The sequence below is a fragment of the Lonchura striata genome, chromosome 3 (assembly GCF_046129695.1).
Source record: "Lonchura striata isolate bLonStr1 chromosome 3, bLonStr1.mat, whole genome shotgun sequence".
In the NCBI taxonomy this organism is placed as follows: Eukaryota; Metazoa; Chordata; class Aves; order Passeriformes; family Estrildidae; genus Lonchura; species Lonchura striata.
In genome coordinates this window covers 64,072,237-64,097,197 of record NC_134605.1, presented here as the reverse complement: position 1 = coordinate 64,097,197, position 24,961 = coordinate 64,072,237, and the positions used below count along the sequence as shown (strand labels likewise).

The following is a 24,961-nucleotide window of genomic DNA, read 5'->3' as shown; positions in this document are numbered from 1 at the left end:
GTTTCCAGGTTGGTTCCTCAGTGAACTGCACCATATATCACTTAAGCATAAATTTTAATTCATGAGCTTTCATCAGACTCCAGCTATGAGGCAGTGCCATGTTGACAAATCTTTCAGTCCACAGAAATTATATCAGTATACATATATCAGAAAATTTTCACTTATATTAGGAAGAAAAATATTTTAGTACTTACTGAAGGACTGTTTGGAAATATATATTTATGCTACTATATTTTGGATTATATCCTCTTGTATCCTTCAATGAATCTCCAGAAAGACTAAGGCCTGTATCTGGGTATGAAAAAAAAACCCAAGTAAATCTTTGGGCAGTGATTTCATGGAATATAGAAGTGGAGGTCTGAAGATAAAGGTATATATGCTTGTTTTCTTCCACTTTTCTTTTCTTTTTCTACTGATCTTACCTGTCCCACTACTGTAATTCATCTTTCAGCAAAAGAGAACAGTGTGTGGCAATGTAACAATATAGTTGCAGTAAGAAGGATGAGAACAATTCCTTTTTAAAAACACCTAAAAGTAAATATAATAATAAATTCCAAAAATCTCAGACTGTCTAGAGCCCTTTTCAGAATTTTAACAGCTTTCCTGAGAGAAGGGTTTCAGATTGAATATCAAACCCAAGCTTTTCATGCAAGAACGTAGATGCAGGTGAAGTTTCCACTCTGGCATGCTTCTAGGATGATAAATTATCAAATTATTTTCATCACTTCAGTCTCCTCATTTTTCATTAACTACAGGTATGCATGCATCATAAGGAATCCCAGTTGGGTGTAAACATAATTAATTAGCCTAATTTGTTGTGCTATGTAATTAAACAAACATTGTAATTGTCTGGAATTAATAAAAGTAAGACGAGAAGCTGCCTAGCAGATAGAGTCATAGGTTTTCACTGCTGCCAAGGTAAAATTTTAAAGAATGCTAAACAGCCTTAAAGGACTGAAGAGAAAATATTGAGAAATGAATTCTGCTTCTGTCAGATTATCTGGTGTTTCATATATTGCATAGAGATTGGGGGAAAACGAACTCAGTGGGGTAACATTCACCCAACTACTACACTGCAATACATGTTAACAGATCATATCTATATGTATATACATACTATACAACATTTTATTCTGGCCTATTTTAGATCTAACTATTACTAAACTGTCACTAGGAATGCAAATACACATATTAGCAAACCACATATTTGCAAATTAACATATACTTAGAGGTTTTTCTTTTTTTACAGGGTTTACCATATCCAAGAAAATATTATTCTCCTCATGTTTATAGGCTGGTGCTTGAGGCTAGAATTGGATATAGAGTGAAGAAAGAAGGGGAGGAGAGAGGGAAGGGGGGACGGGGTTGGACAGAGAAGTAGAACATCTTGATGCCCTATAGCCTGGATTTCTTTCTGCGTCAAGTGATGTCAATAGGGGCACATAGTCTCAGCAGTGACACACAGTGATGTGTGGTTAGTAAGGATTTAAACAAATAGCCTCCTTATATTCATGTAGACTTTGGCTTTCTGGTAATTTTACCCTAAAGCTTTGAGGTACCCGAATAGCAAAAGCAGTATTCCTTATAAATTTAATTGCTTCCTCACTTGCCTTGCACTTTTCTCCATTTCCCCCCTTAATCTCTATATCTCTGCCTGGATTTCCTCATACTGCCTTTCAGTGCCTACAGCCATAACACTGAAATTCTAGAACTACAGTTTTGTGCTATGGAACACCTGGGCTGGTTCCCTATTAAAGTTTTTAGGAAAGAGTTGTGTTTGTTATTTAGATCTAGGTATCATGAAGACCATCATTCTTTTATCCATATCACATGAAAACAGAATTTATATTAGAAACTACACAAGATGAGGGCCAAGGGAAAAAGATAAAGAAAAACAAGGACGGGAGAAAACTTTTTACACTATCTGTTTAAAAAGAAAATCCCAGCATGATCAGCCAGGTATACAAGCAAAACAAAAGTAGAGAGATAAAGAGATGCAGAAATCCTACAAAAGAAAGACTACAGAATATATAAGAAGAAGAGGAAGAAAGAGTTTAAAACATTGAGAAGGAGCTCTAGTATTTAAAAGGAGATCAGCATTAAGGCCAGACTAGGAATAAAGAAAAAGGGGAGTTTTATGAATGATAGGTGAAAAACAGAAATGAGATAAAAAAAAAAATCAACTGGGAAGATTTTATGTATTTGTGACAAAGAAGAAAAGGAAGACAAAATTGTCCAGATATCTGACTAAATGGTTTGGAACACGGAACAATTGAAAGCATGAGTTAAACACAAACAAGTTGTAAAGAAAATATCATATATGATGTCTAAAAAACATTTCATAGACTTTTTACTTTTTCTCACACATATTGTCACTTACTAATTCAATACAGAAAGTTTGGAAATACAGTAAAAAAGAGGATTGTCACAATGTTCTCCAGGCAGATACCAGGAAGGAATGGAAGGCCTCTGGAAGGTGTTGTATTTACAGAAAAAGCTGAAGATACATAGAAAGCAGCTTTGAAATTCCACTTTCAGAGCCCAATTTGCCAACTTTTGAAGGATCAACAAACATACATGAGAATAACAATAAAGAAGAAAGAGAATTCATGGAGATAAAACTGCCCAGATTTTAATAGAAAGTAATGGAATATGGAAGTGATTAATGTAATATAATGTAAAGAGTGATAAAGTATAATTACTCCAGTTTGATTTGTTATGCATGTCTCAACGCTGTGTGTAAATATTCCAACCCCTGCATTGTGGTCCTTTGCTTTCACTTACTGTTGATTTTCTGAAGCAGGTGTAAAGGAAGAAATAACTGCATTCACTTATATAAAGGTGGCCTTAAGAGAAATTATCTGAAATCTGAAAAGACACTTTTTGATCACTAAACCATCTAAAGCAACAGAAGACATGATCTCAATGTTGAACTGAACTTATTTTTGAGGATATCAAATAGAAAAGGAAGAAGAAACTAGGAAACTAAAACTGGGTGACCTGAGTAGTAGGGGGAAAAACGTAGGAAAAATATATGATGTGCGTTTGAGAATATCCAGAATATTCTCTGTTAAACTGCTGTCAAATTTTAAATTTAGAAAGAGAAGGAATTTCCTTGGATGAATACTTAAAAATAGAGCTACATATCACAGACTTAATAACTGTCAAGCTTCTGATTAAGAGCTATGACAGTGCCTTCCTTCCAAAGATAACCTGAGCCAAAGAAATGTAGCTTTTTCTTTAGAAGCCAAGGAGAAAGTTAATGAGTCTTTCATGGCCTTGCAAACATAAATCCTAAGATATCAGGATCTAATGATATGACTCCTAATTGAGCAAATGTCCCATGTATTTGCCTTGTGATCAATCATGAACCCAACACATGAGCAATCACCACTTAATGATGCGAAATCTGTTTCTGGACAACTTTGAACTCTGTAGGGGAATGGTACGGATACATCAACATTCCTCCCAAAAAGATGTTTTGGACAAACTCCAGCTTGGCAGATTTTGCACAGCACTTGCTATCTGATGAATAAAATTAAGAGAAAGCAACCACTCTTTACAAAAGAACATTAAAGGTCAATGGGCAAGGATAGCCTGGATAGATAAGGATGAGTTTATCCACATGAATAATATTAGTTATTAAACTGCACAGAATAGGTGTTCTATGTAAATAGTCAACTAAAAATCAGGTTGCAACGACTCCTTTCTTTTGCTTCAGTTGCCTATTGAGTGGAGCAGTATCCCTGAAATCTTTTGCTACAATAATTTAATCTAGTTAACTCATATTGCTTATTAATATTTCTATTCCGTATAATAGTATATTTATATGTTTTATTCAGAATTAAAGCTTTGTGGAGTCATTGCTCTGTGATTTGCAGTAAACTATTCTGTAATAGGATTGGTTGAAACATACAAATGAACATGCAGAAATGACAGAATCAAACTCCAAAAATAAGGATGACTTTTCCATATTTAAAATTCTGGGCTTTTTCTCTTCATGAGTGACTACAGAGCTACAGGATTACTCACAGTGTGCCTGATACTCAGTTGTAAGTGGTTCTGGGACCTGTTAGTCATCTGCATGATGCATTTCCTAAAAAAGATGAAGATATCCTCTGTTGAGAACTGCACACTGACAGAAGTTGGTGAAACACTGAAGGGAAAGGCTACTTGCTTCTTCCAATAACACTTGATAAAGTGTTTGATAAAACTACATGCATATAATGATCTATCCATCCCAACACAATATCCACCCGCAATTAAACTTCTTGTGAGAAGTTATGCCTCTGATCAACATCCTGTACTCTCAGTGGTGAGTAGTTTCCTTTTGGCTTTTTACCAAAAATAATAACCAATCTACAAACTGAATGGAAGCTATTCCAAGTCAACTGCACCAAACTGAAAATGGTTATTAATCTCATTTCTCACACGGATTTCAGGAACTTTGCATCCCCTCTTTGAACTCTCAGAAAGGCAGAAGCATTTTCCAGTAAATATTTCCCATAATTGTTCAGAAAATGGTACATTGAAATTCCAGACACCTTTACTCCATGAAGCCAACAATGTTTCATTTGTGTTGCAAGACTAACTGGAAATTAAAGGGAAAGATCCTGGTTACTATGCTCAGCAGAGTGAGATGTTATAGGACACTCATGACATACACTCTCCAGTGTCATGAATCTGGTTTATAGAAAATGAGATGTGGCATCATTTTAGAAGAGGCACCAATTTTCAAGATACAAGAACAAAAGACCACTTTATCTCCTGTGAGTCCCTTTCCCGCATTTGTCAAGGAAACTCATTCTGAGCTCTGCAAAAGCAGTTGAGTTGTGGTTTTTTGACATGTAGAGTAAGAAAATTCACTGGTGCTGTATATACTGAGAACACTTTGAATTAGATGATTCTAAACATTCACTGAATAAAAAGGCCCAGAGCATCAAAGCTGATGTTATATCAGACAGCCTTTGATCGCTTCCAAAGATGGTTTCAAAAGGAGGGGCATAAGGCCCACGGCAACAACCAGAGTCCACAATAGATGGCAGGTCATAGTTACTCATCAAGATGCACATCCCTGCCACAATTTAGAGCATACCTTTGCTGACTAGAAATTAAAAACTTTATCTTACTGGTTAGTGTGCAACTTGGGCCAATCTCAAAGTCCAGTTTTCATGTAGGGAGTACAGTCTAGTCAATCTCTATCAATGGAGAAACAGAGGCTCCACTGGAATGAAATCCAGGGTTCTTACTTGTCCTTCTTTCCCTCCCTCTTTTACCAACAAGGGTTGGTCTGGTATCAGGTATGGTATCAGTCTCTGGCATGATCAAGATATTTACACAGAGAAGCAACATCTCCTGCTCTGCCCAAGCATCACTTTATGTTTGATAGATCAGAGCAAGACAATGTCCATGAACCTGTTTCCATTCTGCAGCTATTTCTGCTCTGCAAATACATTTCCCTAGCAATTATTGTTCTGTTTAAGCCCGTAGGAAATTGTGATAGCTATTTGAAGCTGAGGATCTTAGCTACTATCCAAGAAGACCTCCAAGAGTCTTCCAAGTTCTGACGCCAGAACCTTTCTTTCCTATCTGCAACTGGCACAATTTATGGCTCTAATAAAGGCTATGCAAAATCCATCCAACATCTATCCTTAAGGTATCTATGTTTGTCATTGCAGTCTTACCTGGAGAGCTTTTATAATTTACCAAATCATAAATATATAAAAACAATGTGGCATAAAAAAGTGACATACCTGGGGATTTATTTATAAGTTTTTCCTTTAAACCAGGTTCCTCTCACCATTTACCATATTTCATGGTCATCTCCAGCATAGATTTTCCCACATTTAAAACAGCAAAACATTAATTTCTGGTTGATATCTGATTGCAGTCTCCTGGGATTATGTTGTCAGGAGACAACAGATGGACCATCCCATTTTCTTACTGCTCATGGGCAAAGTATCACAGACACCTGAAGGGACCTTTACTTTGAGATGACTAAACCAATGTTACTCATTTACAGACTGGACCTGACCTATGAGAATCTAGAATAAGTCTAAGCTAACATTTTGGGAGAACATGGAAATGGCTTAAATACATTTAAATAAATAGGAAACTTCCTGCAAATCATTGACTGATTTCTGTATGTTTCATTGTAAAGGATAAAAAATATTATTACAATAAGTCAGTAAGGATTTCAGCCTTGTCAAAACTGAAAAATGAACAGACTTTTCATAAACAGACATTTTTGGTAGAAAAAGTATTTGCAAACCACGCAAACAATTGTACATGTAATCTTGTAAAATACTTCTTAAGCCCCAGTCCTCTCCCATATTAGGCAGTATTTTTTTATCATCATGGCAGAGCTGGTAGAGTTGCCCTTCATGCACAAAATAAAAAGCCTTTTGAAAACTCACTAAAGTGCATGAACCTTACTTTTCTGATCTTGAGATGAAAGGCAGCAGCCCCTCATTTCTTAGGTAGTGTTATTTCTATTGCTGGCATTCCATCAACCACTGGAATGTGTGGCACACAAAGCAAATAAGTTACAAGCATATCTAAACATCACCTTCTGCCTCCCCTCATTGTTATGAGAATGGATTGTATTATACTCTGCTGCCCTTTGATGAGACAGATTTTGCTCTTCATGCCAAAAAACTTGTTTTGAACAAAAAAATAGAAATAAAAGCACTTTTTAAATAAAAGCAAGATTCTGCATGTTGGTGTTAGAAGTTACAGCAAAACAGAGAGCTCTCATATAACAAGTTAACACTAGATCCATGGAGGTGGAGAAGAGGGGATGAACTGCAGGGATCTGGGACTTGACCCATCCTGTGAAGCCGTACCAAGAGCACCAGGATGAACCTCTGCTGGGACAACCCAGGCCTGATACTTCATGTTTTGTCAAACTCTCAGCCACTACTAACAGAGCTGTTATGTTGGGACACTCTACCTTAGGACATAATTTGCATTCTGACCTCCTTCATAACAAGTGTATAAAGGAAACTACAGAGGTAAGTTCATCTCTGCGTGCAGATTACTCCGTATCCAACCAGATGATATGTTTAACTTGCAGCTTCCCTCTGGCTTGTGTTACACAATCTCAATTTGAGTCAACTTGAACATTTGGCTCAAGACAAGCACCCTGCATAGAAATATTGCTTTCTTACACTCCTACTGGGTAGAATGAAAAATGGAAATATGACCAGACCCTTTTGAATATTTACTTTAAAGGGAGGAATGAAAAACCTCAATCATCCAAGCACTGTGTGCACTTTAGGCAATAACATCCTCTTTCCAGGAATGCTTGGTACATTATGAAGAATTTTTCTTTCAGTCTCATTGAGAGAAACTTTATTTAACAGATGTTATCTGGTGGCTAAGAAGGTTAGCAAAAGAATAGATGTGAAGATGAAAAAGGTTTGCAAAATTTGAACACATGAGCAAAACAGGGTTAGCTACTATACTGTTTCATAAGTTATACCATGTTAAAAGGTGTAATGGCATAAAGAAAACAAAACACTGTCTCTGGAACCAGCTTTGCTTTTTATAGGGCTTACTACTCTATCTAGAGATAAAAGGTAGGAATATAATATTTTCTGAACAATAGCTCAGCTAAAATAAAGACTATTTCTGTCCTGATTTTCACTCACTAATACTCTGGCCTGCTGGAATCTCGTAGACACCTGTGAAAGACAAACCAACCTGACAGTAGCACAAGAACATCTTGCAAGATATCTGACATGTGCTGAGTTTTCCTTAGCCGTCAGGTACCTAATGTAAATATTGTTGAGATACATGGTGACAACAGAATAGAATGTTCCATGTGACAAAGTCTTCTTCTCTTGTGTCAGTAAACCCAAATAGAAAAAAGAAAGGTGCATCTGTGCTTCAACAGCTGAAGTTTATAATACTAATTAATTGTATCACAAGTTCTTCCTCATTGAAGTTTTGAAGGACCATACATATTTGGAAATCTCCAACAATAATACTTCTCAAATAAAATAGTTATCTGCTCTAATGCATTGGATGACACTGTTATTTAACTCTGTGCCATTAACATGACACTTTTCTGCCTCTTGCCAGGAAGGTTAAAGAGAATGGAAGAGGTAAAAATATAAAGGAAAAGATAATACCTCTTCCATGCAATCAGAAATGAAGAACTACTTTGGGAGTTACCTTCTTACATCTTCATTTCTAGTTCCAGTTGTTTGGGGAGTGGTACATACTACCAAATTAACTTCTGCACTAAGCATATGCCTAAATGTGACAAAATGCGTTCAACAACTGAATTCACATGCTTCTGGGACAAGATAAGACATTTCACTAGCCCACCTTCTGCAACATATGCTACTAATGACAAAAAAAGATCTCCCTGTCAGCTCTAAAATTTGGTTTTAATGGTATTCCTATCATGGCCCTCATACTTGGTCCTGCCCTATTGAAAAAAGGAAGGAAAATTTTCTTTTTGGCATAGAAGGTTATCTTTAGGCTGGAGGAAAGGCTTGGATTCAGGGAAAGCCAAAAAAAAGGTCTTGTCCAGCCAATTAGTTTTGTCTTCAAGGTCAAAAAGTCTGATGATTATCAGGTTATGCAAGTTACTATTGTTAAATGAATTAATGACTTACCTTTTACTGCTTATCCAAACAGACAAAAGAAGAGATTCCATACAGAGAAGTCCAAACTTGTGACACTGCCAGCTTTATTTCACAGCCTTGATTATTTCAAGTGAATTTTAAGAAACCCTTGTGAAACTTTTCTCCACCTTCTGATATGTTTCTTAAAAGCTGGGTTAAGAATAGATTTTCACTGTAGAGCACATTGAAACATTGAGTGTACCTGTTAGTTATTATGTTCACAGATGACTGATTTCTTTAGCATCTGGCAAATGCCAAAGTATTTCTTTACAGAACATTTTTTTTGCATCCTGTTCTTAATTGATTCATCTGCTCATGGAATTCTTCTTTTTGAATGTACAGGTCAAACCATGGGATTTAACAGACCTGAACAAAGTGGTAATTTTACTTGCTCCGTGAAAATTCTGAAGAGCTAACAAAATTTTCACATTCTGTTCCAGACAAACACAAAATTTAATGTCTGTCAGATTTCTCCCAATCACCTGTTACTGGAGGGAATGAAAAAATGCTATTAGCAAGTCAGAGCTGCTTGATCAGCCACTCACTACCTAGTAGATATTTACTTAACCAAAGTGCAAAAGCCACAGCAACACGTGCTAGTCTTTATAAGGATGTGAAAGACCCTGTTCCAGTCCGAAAAACAGAACAGCCACAGCAGGGGAGTAATGAGAGAATCCACTCCTCACAGCCACCTGGTAACATTCAGTATGTGTGTGACTGAGTCAAATCACCACTCCAAATCCACCACAAAAACCTTGACTACCATTTACAGTATCTCAGTGAACATCTTAACTGTTGTGTATTAGATCTTCTCTGCTTTATATTCTGCAGGAAATACATGCATCTTGACAAGATATTTTGCCCAAAATAAATCTGGCTACCTCCAATTCAATCGACAAAAGTCCAGCTATTTATCATGAGTTCTTTTCAGTCCCATTTTTCTGAACTTTAACAATTCCTCTCTGACTGCAAGGTCCTCCATTTCCTTGTCTTTCTGCTATTATCTGATTCTGCAGGCTTCATTTTCATTATCCTCTCTATAAGAAACAGAGGACAATAGTTACTTCATAATTAACTGATTTTTTTCCTCCCAGGATATTTCTAATGCTGTTTTTTCTAAAAAAAAAGCAGCTACATAAAAAACAAAATGTAACATTTAAATGTCCACTCTTTCTTTCAGAGGTCTTGACTAATTAATTATTTGCAGATTCCAAGTTTGACAGGATTCTTAGTCTCTTGTACATAAACTTTCTTAAAAGTTCAAACCCTCCTAATGATACCAACCAGTTTCTAGGAACTCATTAAAGGATTTTCAACAGATTTGAGATTTTCTTGGTGCTAAATCCTATCATGTGGTCCTGAGATAGTTTTCACTACCAGATTATGGCATGAGAGGGATCATATGACTTAAAGCCCACATTCTCAACACTATCCTAATTCTTCAAAGAAGACCTCCAAGAAAAATCTCTCCTGTCTCCTTGACTGTAGGTTTTACTTTGAAGACTATTGTACTTTCCATGGGATATTTCTGGAAACTGTTGATTTTAGTTTAGCCAAATGCTGTATTTGCTTAAGGTTCAGTTCTTCATGATATATACATACCTTTCATGAAAATATAATTCAAGCATTGAATAACATGAGAGCAAGGAATGAAAAGCAGCAGAGTTCACATTACTGCCTTTGCACATTTAGTAGATGTGCCAGTCCTCTGGTTCTTCAGACAGTTCTATATATATCTTCCAGCTCTTTAGACTTTTTCCCCATAACATTTGCCCAAACTCAATAGTATAAAAATTGATTTAAAAAAGCACAGTGTTCTGCCTACTTCACTTTATCTCCTGCATATTCTTAGGCTCCTCCTGTAAATGTCCAAATGCACAACTGGCAAGAGCCATTTTTCTGCCCTAGGTAGGGCAGAAAGGTAACAGAAATACCTTTCAGTGAAACAATATCCTCTTAAACCACCCCAAAAATAATTTGTGACCACCATCCAAATTTTTCTGATAAGGTGAATCAAAGCTCTTTGCCTAAAACCACAGTTTTTCACATCTCCAAAAGTCTTATGGTGAGAAACCATTTACGAAGCAACACCTCTGAGAAGTTAGAAGACATTTCTTTATGCAGCCAGCAGGATAAATGCCAATCCCCATAGACACACACACATACAAACTTACATAATTTATAAAGATAAATTCCCAAAAGTTTGGGAACACTGGAAGATTTAACAGGCTCCAGAAGTCCACCTGGCCTGCCACTTGAAAACTGAGTCTCTGACATAAGCAGATATTTTCAGTGCATCAGTCATTGATCAAAAGTATCTATTATGTCTATCTTAGGCCAAATTTATATTTTTCTGGATCATCTTTGCTTGTTTTCTATGTTGAGACAACAATACAGCTTCTGCCCTTGCAGATAAACATGCAGTTTCAGGAAAAGCCAATACAATTGTGGTTTGTGAATTTCAGAACAGTTTCTAAGCCTTAAATTGGGTTTTGCAGGGGTTTGGAGAAGAAAGACATTTCTATGGTGATACAATTATTTGTGATTTTGTTTGTGTGTTCTTGTTGTGAAAACTTACTGGGTGCTAAATTTTAGATTCCTGAAGTGCTATTTTAAAGTGCTATTTTAAAGTGCTATCTTTATTTAAGTGTATAGGAAATATTAAGCACAAGAAACACACACAGTAATTCAAATTCCTTTTAGGTTTTTACAATGGTAAGGGGGAACAATCCATTCCAGACATCTGATAGCTTATCCTAATTATTTGGACACATAGTTCAGAACCAGTGCCTGGAAAATTATCTAAGGTCTATAGAGTTTGGACTTAGGCATGTGATCTACTCAGTGTTTGTGTCACAGAAACAAGTCCTTCAGGGTTTAGCAGCATTTAGGTTCCATCCCACTCTAAGAATGCATGGAAGTTTTAATTAGTCCTTTGTTGGCTCTTATGTTGGATTCTCTTTCTCAGTTAGATTTGAAAATTTTGATCTCATCTTTTTTGAGCTCCCCAGTGAGAAAATATCAAGCAACATTTTTTAAACAGAATGCAGGTAAAGTTTTTGCCAGTAAAAGATGCCATATCATTCTGTGTAGTTTTTCTTTTGCTTTGGTTGAAAGTCTTACTGAGTGTAATCTGATTTCAACAAACATTCATTTATGAGGGAGATATATTCCACAGTGCCAGTTATCTGGGGTTAAGCAAGGTAGAAAGGAAAGAATTTACCAGCTGTGTTTAAGGTAAACATAATGCCTCAATGCGTTGTTTTTTAAAAAATAAAATATACTTCAAAGTGTAAGTTAGAATTATTTTATGGGCAAGTGAGAGTTTAAAAAGTCCTAAAAGGTCTGGGGGTTTGGGACTGTTTTTCTTGCCAAGAATGTAACAAAGACAAATAGGGAGGAGCGACCTCTAAGCATTCAAATACAAGAATAGATAATAATATTTTGATATGTACAAAATAATAAATAGAATTACCAGCTTGCCATAGGCAAAATTAAATTTTCAGAGATAGGAATAATATTCATTACTTCATCAGATTTTAAATAAAATCTAGAAGAGTTTCCTCTGTTTTACAGAGCCAACTAAGAATAATTAGAGAAAACAACTGCTACTAACAAACATAAACTGTGCTAATGACCTTGAACATATCTCAAAATCACTGTGAAATATTAATATCAAGAACTAAGAACTCCAGCTCTCAGCCAACAATTCTGTGGTCATGCAAAATCATCATGCCAAAACGTTTCATGAATGCAAATTGTATTCCTTTGCAGAGCTGAAGACAGTATTTTTCTTCCAGAAGAAGTATATTTCCTGCTAGCTACTGTATTAAGGGCAACATCTGGTCCTACCAGGATATCAGGTCAAATTAAACATTTTTTAAAAGGATGAGACTTGGGACCTAAGATGAAATTTTAGAAGTGTATCATAAATTTTGTAAAGGAACCTGATACAGGGGAAATAATTACTTCTTTGAAGTATCTTGAATAATTGATAAATATATATCCCTTGTATTTCATACTACACCAACTATCCTCAAAGTCATTCAACTGCATACTTTGTCTGCTTATTTCAACGTAAAGCTGGGACTTTTGACCCTTTAATTCTTGTTGCACTTGAGCTATATCTCTCCACAAACTTTATGCCTGAGACTGATATTTGACATAATTCTGTATAAGTAGAGAGCTACATTGTTGGTGCATAAATTTGGTAAATTCAGTGCTTTTATTCCAGAGTGAAAACATGGTGCCAATATATGTTTTAAATGTCTTGTGAGGTATTTAAATTACTTTGCAATTGCCTGATTTTTGAAATTGTAGGAATTTAACTCTCAGTAAGAACAAATGCTTTTCCAGTCACTGAAGATATTTATATTTTAAGTAATGAAGTGTTTGGATATCTTATGACATACAGAATGATTATTGATACATGCATTTAGACACCATAGTTTCCCTTGTTCTTTATTTTGGACTTTGGCAAATGGAAAGTTTACATGCAGTCCTGTGACTGTATGATTAAATACATAAAAATAAAACCATGGGTTGTGTATTTACATGTGTTGTAGATTTTCCTCCCTTGTATAGATGTGAATACAATTATGTCATATAAATTGCGATGTATGTAAGTTGGCTCCTTGGATTTAAAATTAGCATTTTGCACTTATATTGTCAGCTGCATTAGAAGTGTTTCAGAGGGACTCTTAATTTAGTTTTTTTTTTAATTGTTAAACATTTATAAATAGGTTATTTGATATCAATATTTTCCTGACAAGGTTATTTAAATAAAGGGGGAAAAAAGAACATTGCTTTTTTTTATTATATACCTGCTGAAAGCGGCCTCATTCTCAAGACAGTAAGGTCAGAACATGTTAATTTCCTTGAATTCAAATGCACACAGCCATTATTCTGAAATATAAATATGATGGAGTAACATGAACTTAATTGCAAAAACACTTCCTGGGGTATCTGTTTAATCCACAGCCAAATGATAAACAGCCCTCTCAGAAAGACCTGTCTCTTTGCCCAGTGGAGTCCATTAGCTACTCAGTTTTCACACCTTCCAAAACTCCTCCTTGTTTGTTCTTTAGTGGTGACTCAAGTATATGTTCGTTTGATCTTTACAATGAGAAAACAGCCAGATGCTTAGAACTCTCAAAGATAAATTAAATTAGAACACTCAAAGGGTTTACTTGAGTTCAAAATTATTAATTTAGCCTACTTTCAAACAAAGAGTTTAAAATTTTAAAAGCATGTCAATCTACAACTCTATACAATAAGCATATGAAAATCAAAGCATATGAAAATCAAAAGCCATTTATTTTTCTGACGACTTGCTGTGAAGATAGCAGAACATGCAGAACTGTTCCCATTGCTGGGCAGTTTCACTCCTGCAAAGGTTATTGCAAACATTTTCCTTGGTTTCATTCTTTGTGGATTTACACCCTTCCCTCTAAAACTTTTGTTTTGGTGATGTTCAATTTGACAAGAATGTTAAACTGACCTTGATTTGATCTGAGGACCACTAAAAGATTATTCATGACCAGGGTTGACCTCAAAACTCAAGATCAAGGCATAACTGCTGAGTCTCAATATTTTGCCACTTAAAACACAAATGTTTAATACTCTCAGAATTAAAATTTCCATTGGCTATAATCTTGTCTTAGAATGTTTTCTCATAACTAACCTATAATTTATGAAGGCTCATGTAGAATATTGAAATGTAAGATGGATATGTCTTTTATCATTCTAAAAATATTGGTTTTATACAGATATATAGTTGAACATGGGAAATAAAGGACATTGATAACAATTCAGCAGAGCATTAAAAGAGATGCTTAAAGTGAGCCTTAATTATCAGTCTCTAAGCCTGAGACCTAAAGGTTTGTGACTTTCTGTATTTATGACAAAGCATGTACTTAGGTGCACTGTCAGAGGCAGTAGTGAATGCCCATGTAGTGCCAAACATATTCTTAGTTTACAACAGGAGCTGATTTACACTGAAATGAGATTTGGTGTCATTGCTGCCTGCCCCAGATCAAATTTAGTATAAGAACAGAGATATTAATTCATCAACCTGAAAATTTGCCTCTGACAGGAAAAGAGATGTACAGCTACCTAAATGTAGGGGAAAGTATATCCTACTTAATCTCCAGAACCTGTTCCAAAAAACAGGTCTTCTTCCCATGAGATCATATGCCTGACCTGCATTAAATAACATAAGGCCTCAAAAAAAAAAAAAATTATATGTTCAGGTGCCTGAATTTCTCCAACTGACAGAATGTCATGGCTTTTATGAACTGCTAGAGGTATTTTGCTACATGCCCTTTGGACATAGGTATCTAATCAGTCCCATTCAGAAGAGCAGCATGGAGTTTTTTGGAAGGTTGTTTGCTTTAAATTAGTATTCTGAAAAATTCTGGAAGAAGCAAGTTAAGTGGGCAACCTTGTCAGTCAATCTTGAAAGCAAGATTTCTACTTGTACTCCTTTGCTGTAAAGATATCTATCTATATTTATATCTATATCATCTATATCTATATCTATATCTATATCTATATCTATATCTATATCTATATCTATCTATATCTATCTATCTATCTATATCTATATATCTATATCTATATCATCTATATCTATATCTATATCTATATCTATATCTATATCTATATCTATCTATATCATCATCTATATCTATATCATCATCTATATAATCATCTATATCATCTATATCTATATCTATATCATCATCTATATCTATATCTATATCATCATCTATATCTATATAATCTATCTATGTCTACCTATATATCTCAACCTTTGCTACCTACTAGATCAGTTCCTGTGTTTTATGTCCCATCATTGAAGAGATGCAATGTAGGCTTAAATTGTAAGAATAAGATTACCCACAAATAAACTTATCTTATATGGTTCCTCATTAAAGTCCTTTTTATGCAAAAAGAGAGTGAGATTTGTATTGCCTAAAGTAATATAAAATTAATCTATCCTAGGCTACATCACTTTCCCCTCAGGTTGAATGGTGTCCTTTATACAATTCATAGCTTTCTATCCTTCAAACAGTTTATTCTTGTTATGGGAACAAGGTTGGACAAAATTATTATGAAAACTCAAACAGGAGTGGGGACAAATCAAAAACCCTATCAAGAACAACTCTGGAATCATCCTGAAGGACAGCAAACAGAGGTTATTTGTTATTGTTAGCTGGCAAAAGCTGCTATTAGTTTTTTCTCTCAGAAAACAAAACCGTAATGAAGAATGTCCTGTCTGTATCATCTTTAGAAAACATCATCTTACCTCAGGCCAAAATCTGTGTGTGAAATGGCATTACTAGTCAATAAAAACAGGCTCAGACCCAAGCAAACATTCATAAGACCTGGAGGCCCATGGCACCAATTTCATATGTGGATGTGAAAGGAGCTGTGGTCATTTAGGGGAGAATGTAGGGCAATGTCCACTGCCTTCAAACTCACAGTCTACATGAAGCTGCACAGAAATTAACTTGTTTACTTTTCATAACTCATGCTTTCTTTAGCCTTTTCTGTCTGTTATAGCCAAAGGCTTAATTCACCAAGAATGTGCTGATAGGCCAGACCAAGTAATAAAACATACAAGCATGCAGATTCTTCCCACCCAATGATCAAGAGGAAATGTAATTAACAAATGCATTAGGAAAGCCAAAGTTGCTGTCATGAGGATGGTGCTTGCTTCCACTGTGAACAAGGCAAATCCCACAGACAGTATGATCTCAGGTCTGTGGCTTCACAAAGCCTCATGGAGGGTGCTTGATGGAGTGTTAAATAACAAATTTATCCACAGGGACCTAATGCTGAACTTACCCCACAGGGAATGAAAAATGATGAATTAAAGCATGGATCACTTGCTCAGAACTTTAATCCTCAATTTACAAGACAATATTTTAGAAATTATAAAATAATTTCATCATGCCAGGTGAAATTATTTTCTATTTAACTCCTTGCAGTTATGAAATGCAGAAACATGCAGATCACATTTTGTAATCCTGCCATTCAAGTGCCTTTTACTTACAGAGAAATCTTAAAATGTACACCTGGAATTGTATTACATGTGCACAACTCTGGATAAATGACAGTACTTCACAGCTGACATTTGAGGAAATCCTAATGCTTGTTCTCCCAATTCCCTGAGAATTTGTATTTCTCAAAAGTATTTTTCACATTTTAAGTCTGGGGTTTTTTGTTTGTTTGTTTTTTTTTTTCTTTTCATGTTGGTGTGTTTTTGTGTTTGTGGGGTTTTTTTTACGTTTTTTTTGTGTCCTGGGCCGCCTTTCTCACCAGACCTCCCTGACATGTTAGTCTACAGTCATAGAGATGGTAAGAGAATAGACTTGATAAGTACTTGCAGTTTCAGATGAGGGAGCTGCTGTCCTGGACCATTTTCTAGCTGCTCCATTTTAGATCAGACTGGTTTTTTACTGTAATACCTTATGATTAGAGGCTACAAAAACCAGTTATTGCCATTCTTATAAGCAGTTCCAGCAGGCTTTGCTTCTAAGTGTCCATTACAAAAAGTCAGACTACGGAGTGAGAGCTGTAATTTTAACTGAGCCATCACTGTTTTTCTATGCTTAACAACAGCAAGTTGAGTTCAGGACCAGAGTTCTCAACTCTACTTGCTTTTATTTTACTTACATTTACCTCCAAATGAACAAAGCCATAGCCATAAAATATGATCTTGTGTGAGATCCTCTCATTGAGCCCACTTCATATTTGTTAGCTCATTAAATTGATACCTTCTGCTCACATCTTAAATCCCTTCTATCAATTCTGTGACTTTTATATAGTTCTAACTGTTGCTGCAGAACTGTCAAAATTGTAAAAAATTGTTCCTAATCATATTAGCTGGAAAAAATGATAGGCCTTGAGAATTTTAAAATTATTTTCATTTTTGAAGATGTGAGGAAACTACAAAGAAATAAAGAAATGTTTGAACATGATTTACAGTATAAAGCCAAAGAAGGATCAAAGAATAATGTCTATTTTAAAATTAATGTTTCTGAAATTGGAAACAAGCCTTCTGCCAATAGGGTGGAAATTATAGTCCATGTAAAGAAACTTTCAACCAATCAAGAGAATACTATTCCCCTAGGGTACATAAACCCATATTTTATTTGAGGTTGGGTGTAATGAGTCCAGTACTGTGTCTCTGACAAAGATCTGTGCTAAATACTGGCAAAAGTGTACAAGAGGCAGAAGAAACACTTCATGGTAGCTCTTCCACAATGTCCTCCCAGCTTCTAGAAATCTTTGGTGCTGAGACTTCCTGAGTTCATAACAGCTTTTTTTTTTTTTGTAAACAGCCTTGATGGGCAAAAAGTAACTATATAATTTTTAATAATATTTGAAGTACAATAAATTGAAGTAACAACTTCAATAATTACCTCCTCATCTTCTCTAAGCAACTCATAATTCAGATTGTCCTCCAATCCCTCCCTTTACACTGCTTACATTTATTGGATTTTATCTGCCTTTTTAGCTGCCAGTTTTACCTCTATCAGTTAGGAAAATGTCTGCTCATTTCCTGTTCTTTGCTTTCCATCTTTTAAGTAGCATTCTATCTTTGCTTGTCTTTTAAATTCATAAGAGGACTTACTCTTTTTTTAACCTGTAATAGCCTAATTTCTCTAAGGGTTTGTGGTGAGTAACCACCTGAGAACCTTCTGGAAACCTATGTCAGCTGTATTAACATGATGTAATGACCATGAGCAGCTTTTGAAGAAAAAAAATTGCAAGTAATATGTTTGCTCTTTTATGGTGAGCTAATTTAGCTACATACATACTATGTCTACCGTGATGACAGATTTTTTCCAATTTTATGAGTACAGAAACCGGGGTTACTGGGCAATGATCTATACGAGACCCTGTTTAAGAAGAAATAATTTTCTGTTTTATACAGGTTGTGATTGAATTGATAGAATTTAATAGTTTGAGAATGTCATATTTCAGCCCTTTCAAATATCTTAGATGTCTATTATCTTGGCCTTGAAGCTTATCACTCTTCATTTAATGAACATTTTTCTGAGCTTCTGTTGCTGCTGCTACTGCTCAGGATGACTCTGACTTATCCCGCAAAATAACAGCATCAGAATGAAACCTCCTCAGGTTCCTCATATTCAGCAGGAATGCAAGGAATTAATCTAGCTTTTCTCTTACAGTCTTTTCTGAGTGGACTTTTCATATCTTGACTACTTGTTAATCCAGAAGACTATGCCAAACTTCTAGTTTCTGGTATATTTGCTTTCCATTTTGCTTGATTAATAATTTTATGCCTACAATATGTTGATTCTAGAAATTTGGTTTAGTCTCTACTATAATTGTTTGTATTTAATTCTTCAGAATGTATATTTTCTATTTTCCTTTTAATTTTAATAGGTTGGAATTTTGGAGAATAATTTTTGTCATAGCCTCTTCATCTCTGTTGTTTACTAATTTTTGTTGTTCTCTTAAAGTACTTTCTGATATGCATTACACACTCAATTTGAACTCCTGATAGAATGTCTTCAAAAGGTGTTATCTTCCAACTATAAACGTTTGCCTTCCCTGCTTGCTTACCTTAAAATACCAAAATTGTAGTTCCTAATTTCTATTTTTATAATTTTTTAAAAATTAAAACCCATCAGATTTCTGTGGGTTATAAAGTTGAAGAAAATTTGCTTCCACAGAGAAGCTACAACAAAAATGTAGTTTCAATTGTATTTGTGTATCTTTTTTATTAATTACCATCACAAAAATTACTTGTCAGAGTGATATCTGTCAAAAGTATCTAGCAAAACACACATAATTTGGCTGGAAAAATCTGTGTAGATGTCATTTGCAAAACATCTTCTAGCAAGCCACTATCCCTATGAGCAAGTTATTCCTTTCCAAGAGTTTCACATGGTAGCCTCATAACAAATATACTGCAATAATCTAATTTCAGTGACAAGGTTTCAAAGATGGGTGGCAATCTCTGTTTCTAAGAAGAAAAGTCAGTTTACCAGTCAACAGAATTGATAAATCCCAGCTGAGCTCTGAGCATGAATTTTTATCAAGCACAAACTGGGTATTACACCAAGTTCTGAACAATCTTAGCTATGTAAGGCTTAGCTCTCTCACTAGAGAGGCTGAGGCTACTTTTTCCATCTCTGCCATCAATGTCTCCCAAATTTTCTTCTTCCTGTCATTATATCTGAGCTGAATTGCAGTCATGTTCATATGCACCATGTGTCCCTAAGTCAGATATTTGTATGGTGAAATTTTGGATTGAATGTCTTATCAGCATATCACTGTAGGAAACCTTTGAGTACACAGGTTGCACATCTGACTAAATTGCTTTTAGGATTAAACTGGGTAAGAAATTCTATAAAATAAAGGGACAAACTAGCTCAGGTTCATTGCCTGTAAGGTTTTTGTGCCTGTTGCTTTTTGCCTACTACCTACAGAGATCAGTTTTATACGAACTTCAGTGTCTAGCACCTGTGTCAAAGTCAATAAATCAAATTCAAAAATAGGAAAACTGCTTGAGATGCACAGTGGATTAGTTCACTCTGGTGACTTTTTTGTTTTGGGAGTAGGAGGTAAGAAGGAGTAGAAATTTTGGAGTAGAAATTTTAAGTGGTAATAATGAACACAAACATAGGACACGATGGAAATTGGATAGTGCAAACTTTGCCCTCATAAATTTCCTGCATGATTTCTTATGAAATATTTGTATCACTTTCTTTTCCACTTATACAACTCCTCCAGAAACTGTGAATCCAAGACATATAGGCCTTTTCACCTTATTTTCCACTATCATCAAATTCTTTCTCTCTGTCCTGCATATAAGTGTACTTCTCTCTGTTTCTGTTTGGACTTGACCAGCCTGTTTCTCATTTAGGGCCATCCACCAACACATTTCTTGGAAAGTCCTTCTAGTGATCTCTATCCACAGCAGTTTTGGGAGCAGTTCCTATTCTGAATCTCTTTGGTTTTCCTTTTGTCTGTCCTGCCATCTATTGACTTAGGAATTTCCATTCTTTCCTGGTTTTCACTCTAAACTTTTTATGAACTTTTGGTCTGTGCCTCATTCAGTGGCATTACTTCTCCTGTTACTCCTGCTGATGGTGGTCATGAATCTTGAGTCCTTGGTCCACATTCTGTATATTTTCTATAAATTACTAGCCAATGAGACAGGTCTGAATTTTGAAGGATCATTGCAGAGGTCTACAGACTCGCAGAGTGTGAAAAAGTCTGTGAAGATGAAATGTCAGGAATCCATTATAAAATTAATCCTATCTGTCCAACCCTGTAGAGCACTATAACCCTACGGCAAGTTTCTGAGCTTCTGCACTGTTGCTGGGTAAATACTGAAAATATGTAGCTCTCTATGTCCTTTCCTTTTGCCTACAGGTTTCTTTTGCTTCTTAATATATAAACTATCCTGGGTAACGAAAAGTATTTCTGGTTCACTTTGTGCACTGAAGACCCTCCTCATGTGTTTTCAATATAAAATATAACAGATTACACTGCTCCCAAAAAGGATAAACGACTTTATAAGGTACAATATATTTATAGAAAGAACTAAAATCACTTGAATTATACTTCATTTTTTGTGCTAAAATGAGATAAAATTGTGGAAAAAGATATATGTGTTCCTCTGAATCCTTCATATCCCCTGTGGGACAGTCAGAAATTTATTTGCAAATAGAAAACACATGCATTGTCAAGTAATGCCAGACAAGTTTGCTTACAAAGACTTCGGAGCATTTCAAATGTTCATGTTTATAGCAAACATAATGCTCTTCCAATAGTGAATCTATCCAGGCATGGAACTGTCATACACTTTTAAAGTCCACAAGACATGAAGTATCACAGCCCTAAAATGTCAGGCTTTTATAAAAGTAGGCCCTGCATTTTGCTCTGGAGATCCAGGGACAGCTGGAAGGCCATGGCTAACTCTACCAGAGGAGGTCTGGAAGGCAGAGAGGGCTAGGGGACAGGGACACTGTATATGTGCCCATCCTACTCCCAAGGTCTGATAGAGTCTAGCAGCATGGAAGTGGCCAGACTGCTCGGCAGCCTCCCAGTCACTGGTCTACTGCCAGAGACAGCATCAGTAGTCCTGCACTGATGGTCATGGTGCTGCCTGTGCCAACAGCTCCCTCAGGGCCATGAAGAGGGACCAGGGGGTGCCAAGGCTGGCAGGACACAGCCTGGCCACCAGGGTCTGCTCCCTCCCATCCATGCAGGATCAGAACAGCTGGGGGGATGAGGGCAGGCCAGGATGCAACATGACAGGGTCCATGGTGGGTCAGGGCAGGGTTGTGACTGCTGGAGACTGACCCTGCTGCAGCATCACTGAGGCAGGGGCTGATGGCCCTGAAATGGGGTCCAGGGCCATGGCTAGAGTGAATGGAGGCTCCAAAGGGATGGGCAGGGACAATCAGGTGATGAGTGTCCTCATGACCATAATACTGAAGTTTTGCTTCCCTTCTTTCATTTATTTAATTCTCTCGTACACTCACTGTAAAATAGCTTTTTGAGCACAGATGTGTGTTGCTTAAAAAAATCAGCACACAACCTTAAACACCTAAAATACAGCTACAACAAATGGCCTCAGGTTACAGCAGCCATCTCTTCTCCTGCTCCAGAACCTCAGCAGGTGTCTGTCATCCTGCCCATCTCACCACCACATGTGGACACCATGAGGGTCTGGGGAAAATGGGTAGAGTATAAATGCAGAGCAGACTTCTGCTGTTTTCTGAACAGCTACTGAACAGAGGGACAATATAATCACACCATACTGTACGGACACCCTTAAAACCCCAGAAAACTGCTTCTGTCTATATAGAAATATTGTATTAGGTAAAGAATCTAATTTTTCCCCCTGCTACCTAGAATATATGAAATTTGAACCTGTACCTGTTTTCATAGCCCTGAGTGCCTCACAGGAAAGTACTTCATAAGCAAGAGCTCAATTCTTTTTGTCTCCAAATATCTGCCTTAAACATCTGCTTTTAATCAAAGTGAAACCAACACACTCCTTCAGTGGACAATGTGGTGCAGATAAAAAAGGCCGATGGTGTATTGACTGTAAAGCCCTCAGCTTTCTTATTCCCCACTTCAGATCCTTTGCCAAAGAACCTTTGGTGTCATTTCAGTTTTCCAGCAACAACCCAAATTTAATGGTCAAAATTTAAAAGAAAAACTATGTATAAATATATTATTTGATATTCAGTTTTATCTTATTCTTTTTCTAAGCAATGCTTCTCTGAAATAAAAAAAAAATTAAATTTTGTTCATTCAAGAATAAAATATATTTTATCATCTCTGAGGGAATTGTAGATGATTATTTAGTGTGGTATGTACTGGGGGTAGTTAACCACATAATTCCTGTTAACAATGAAAAATTAGTAAGCAGTTCAAAGTAGACCAATTTAAAAACTCTGAATGTCACAAATATACATGTACATGGGGTTTCCAAAGGACATATTATTGGGGGATATAAATAATTTTGCACACATATGTGGCAGCTTGTAAAATCCTCCTTTCTGCTTCAAGAAGCACTTTTTGCAATAAACCCAGATTCTTTCAAACTCTATTTAACATAAATTGCATATGCTGTTTGCATCATAGAATAAGCTATTTGAAAACATCAGATTTAAGTCAATGAAAATAAGAACATGGCCTGAATAATTAATTCTTTTGAAATTAGATGCTGAGCTGGTGACTGAAATCAGTGGAAAATACTCCAATTAACATTAATGAACTTTAGTCCATCCGGTCAAACACTGGCCTCACTGTGCCTTTTTACCATTGTTGCCAAGTGAACCGAGAGTTCACACTCAAGCACTGCTTGCTCCCGTGGGATTACTGATGTCCTGCTAGCATGTGGTGGGAGCAGTTTTCTCTCAGCCAGGTCAGTCCAACCCTGGTTACACTGAGATGTATAGCTCATGTAACCACAGCATGTTTGTCAACTAAGCAGCCAGGGATATTGTAGAAACTATTCTAGATCAACAAACTAGGTAGTTTTGGCAGTTTTATGGAAGATACGTGTTTGTCCCACTACTCCAGCACTATTTTTAGATGTTTGCCCTTCCTTTTTTAACATTAATCCTTAGTCTGGTTGGTTGACTGCTGTGTTATTTTGACTGCTCTGCCCTCTCCACTGCTGAGAGGTGAAGGCCAGCTGGGGAGGCAGTGCTGGTCGGACTGCAGCTCAGGATGTGACCGACTTACTCTCACATGAGTCAAGCAATTTTGGCTTTGGAGTGCCGGGTGAAAACACGTTGTTTTCCTTTTTCGTTTTCCTTGTTGCTACACAAGAAAGAAAAAGGAGAGCTGATTCAGTTGCTCTGTTTTCTGGTTTGAAAATCTGACAATGACAAGAGAGAATGCGGATTGCTTTTTATGTTGTACTCTGTCCTGGAGCATGATTTCCGTAAAAGTCTATAAAACTCAGTAGCTATAGATCCTATAGATCATTATTTTAAATTCTGCCTGTTTTTGGAAAATACTCCTGCAGAAACCTGTTTCAATTCTGTAGATCTTTATGCTTTATCCTTTTGAAATTTTATCCCTATCATAATTCCACAGTAAGGCTCTAATCTTTTTAATATCAACTGAAATATTCTGCATATTCTTCGTATATCTTTTGTACAGATCAGTTCAGTACAAATAAAACAGTCTAAAATATGCATTTTCCAGTGACAGTAGAAACTGACAAGTGAAGTATATTTTCCGTTTGACTTTGCAATTATTCACTCTGAATATATATATATATGTAGATATGCATATATGTATGTATGTATATGTGTATATATTTAAACTCTGCTAAATGAAAATGAGGTAAAAGGAAAATTAAGAAGAGTGTCCCAGAGGGAGTTCATACTTGTTTTAGTTCTTCTCAAGTTCCTTTGTCATTGTTTCAGCTGCAAAGAAAAAATGCAAGAAGCACAGAGATATGAAATATCACCTTCCCTTCTCATCCCCTATTTCTGTATTCTTGTTCAGAGTACAAGCTTAGGGGAAACCTTATACAGAGATTAGTTTTTTGTCTAAGGTCAGTTCCCAAAGGGCATATTATTTTGAAACAATAGCTCAATGGATAATTAGTGACCCTAAGTCTGATCTCACTTATTTACATGTACAGCCAGAAAAATTCCCTAAAAGTCTATGTAGTTGCAGTGATGAAAATTTGATTTATGGTAAAGGAAGATTTCTAAAAACTCCAGGCAACCTATTTTTAGGGAAAGCAGAGAGATATTATTTCTACTCACTTAAATGAGATTTTCACATTTCTCCCTGCTGCA

At 36.0% G+C, this 24,961-nt stretch overlaps 1 long non-coding RNA gene across 1 annotated transcript in view; it reads right to left on the bottom strand.

The window, feature by feature from the left end:
• The window catches only part of LOC110479666 (uncharacterized), a 129,490-nt gene that overhangs the window by 51,711 nt on the left and 52,818 nt on the right, over positions 1-24,961 (bottom strand). Inside the window, exon 2 of the long non-coding RNA XR_004148046.2 lies at positions 4,033-4,096. This is a non-coding gene — a long non-coding RNA (uncharacterized LOC110479666). The remainder of the gene's footprint in view (positions 1-4,032; positions 4,097-24,961) is intronic.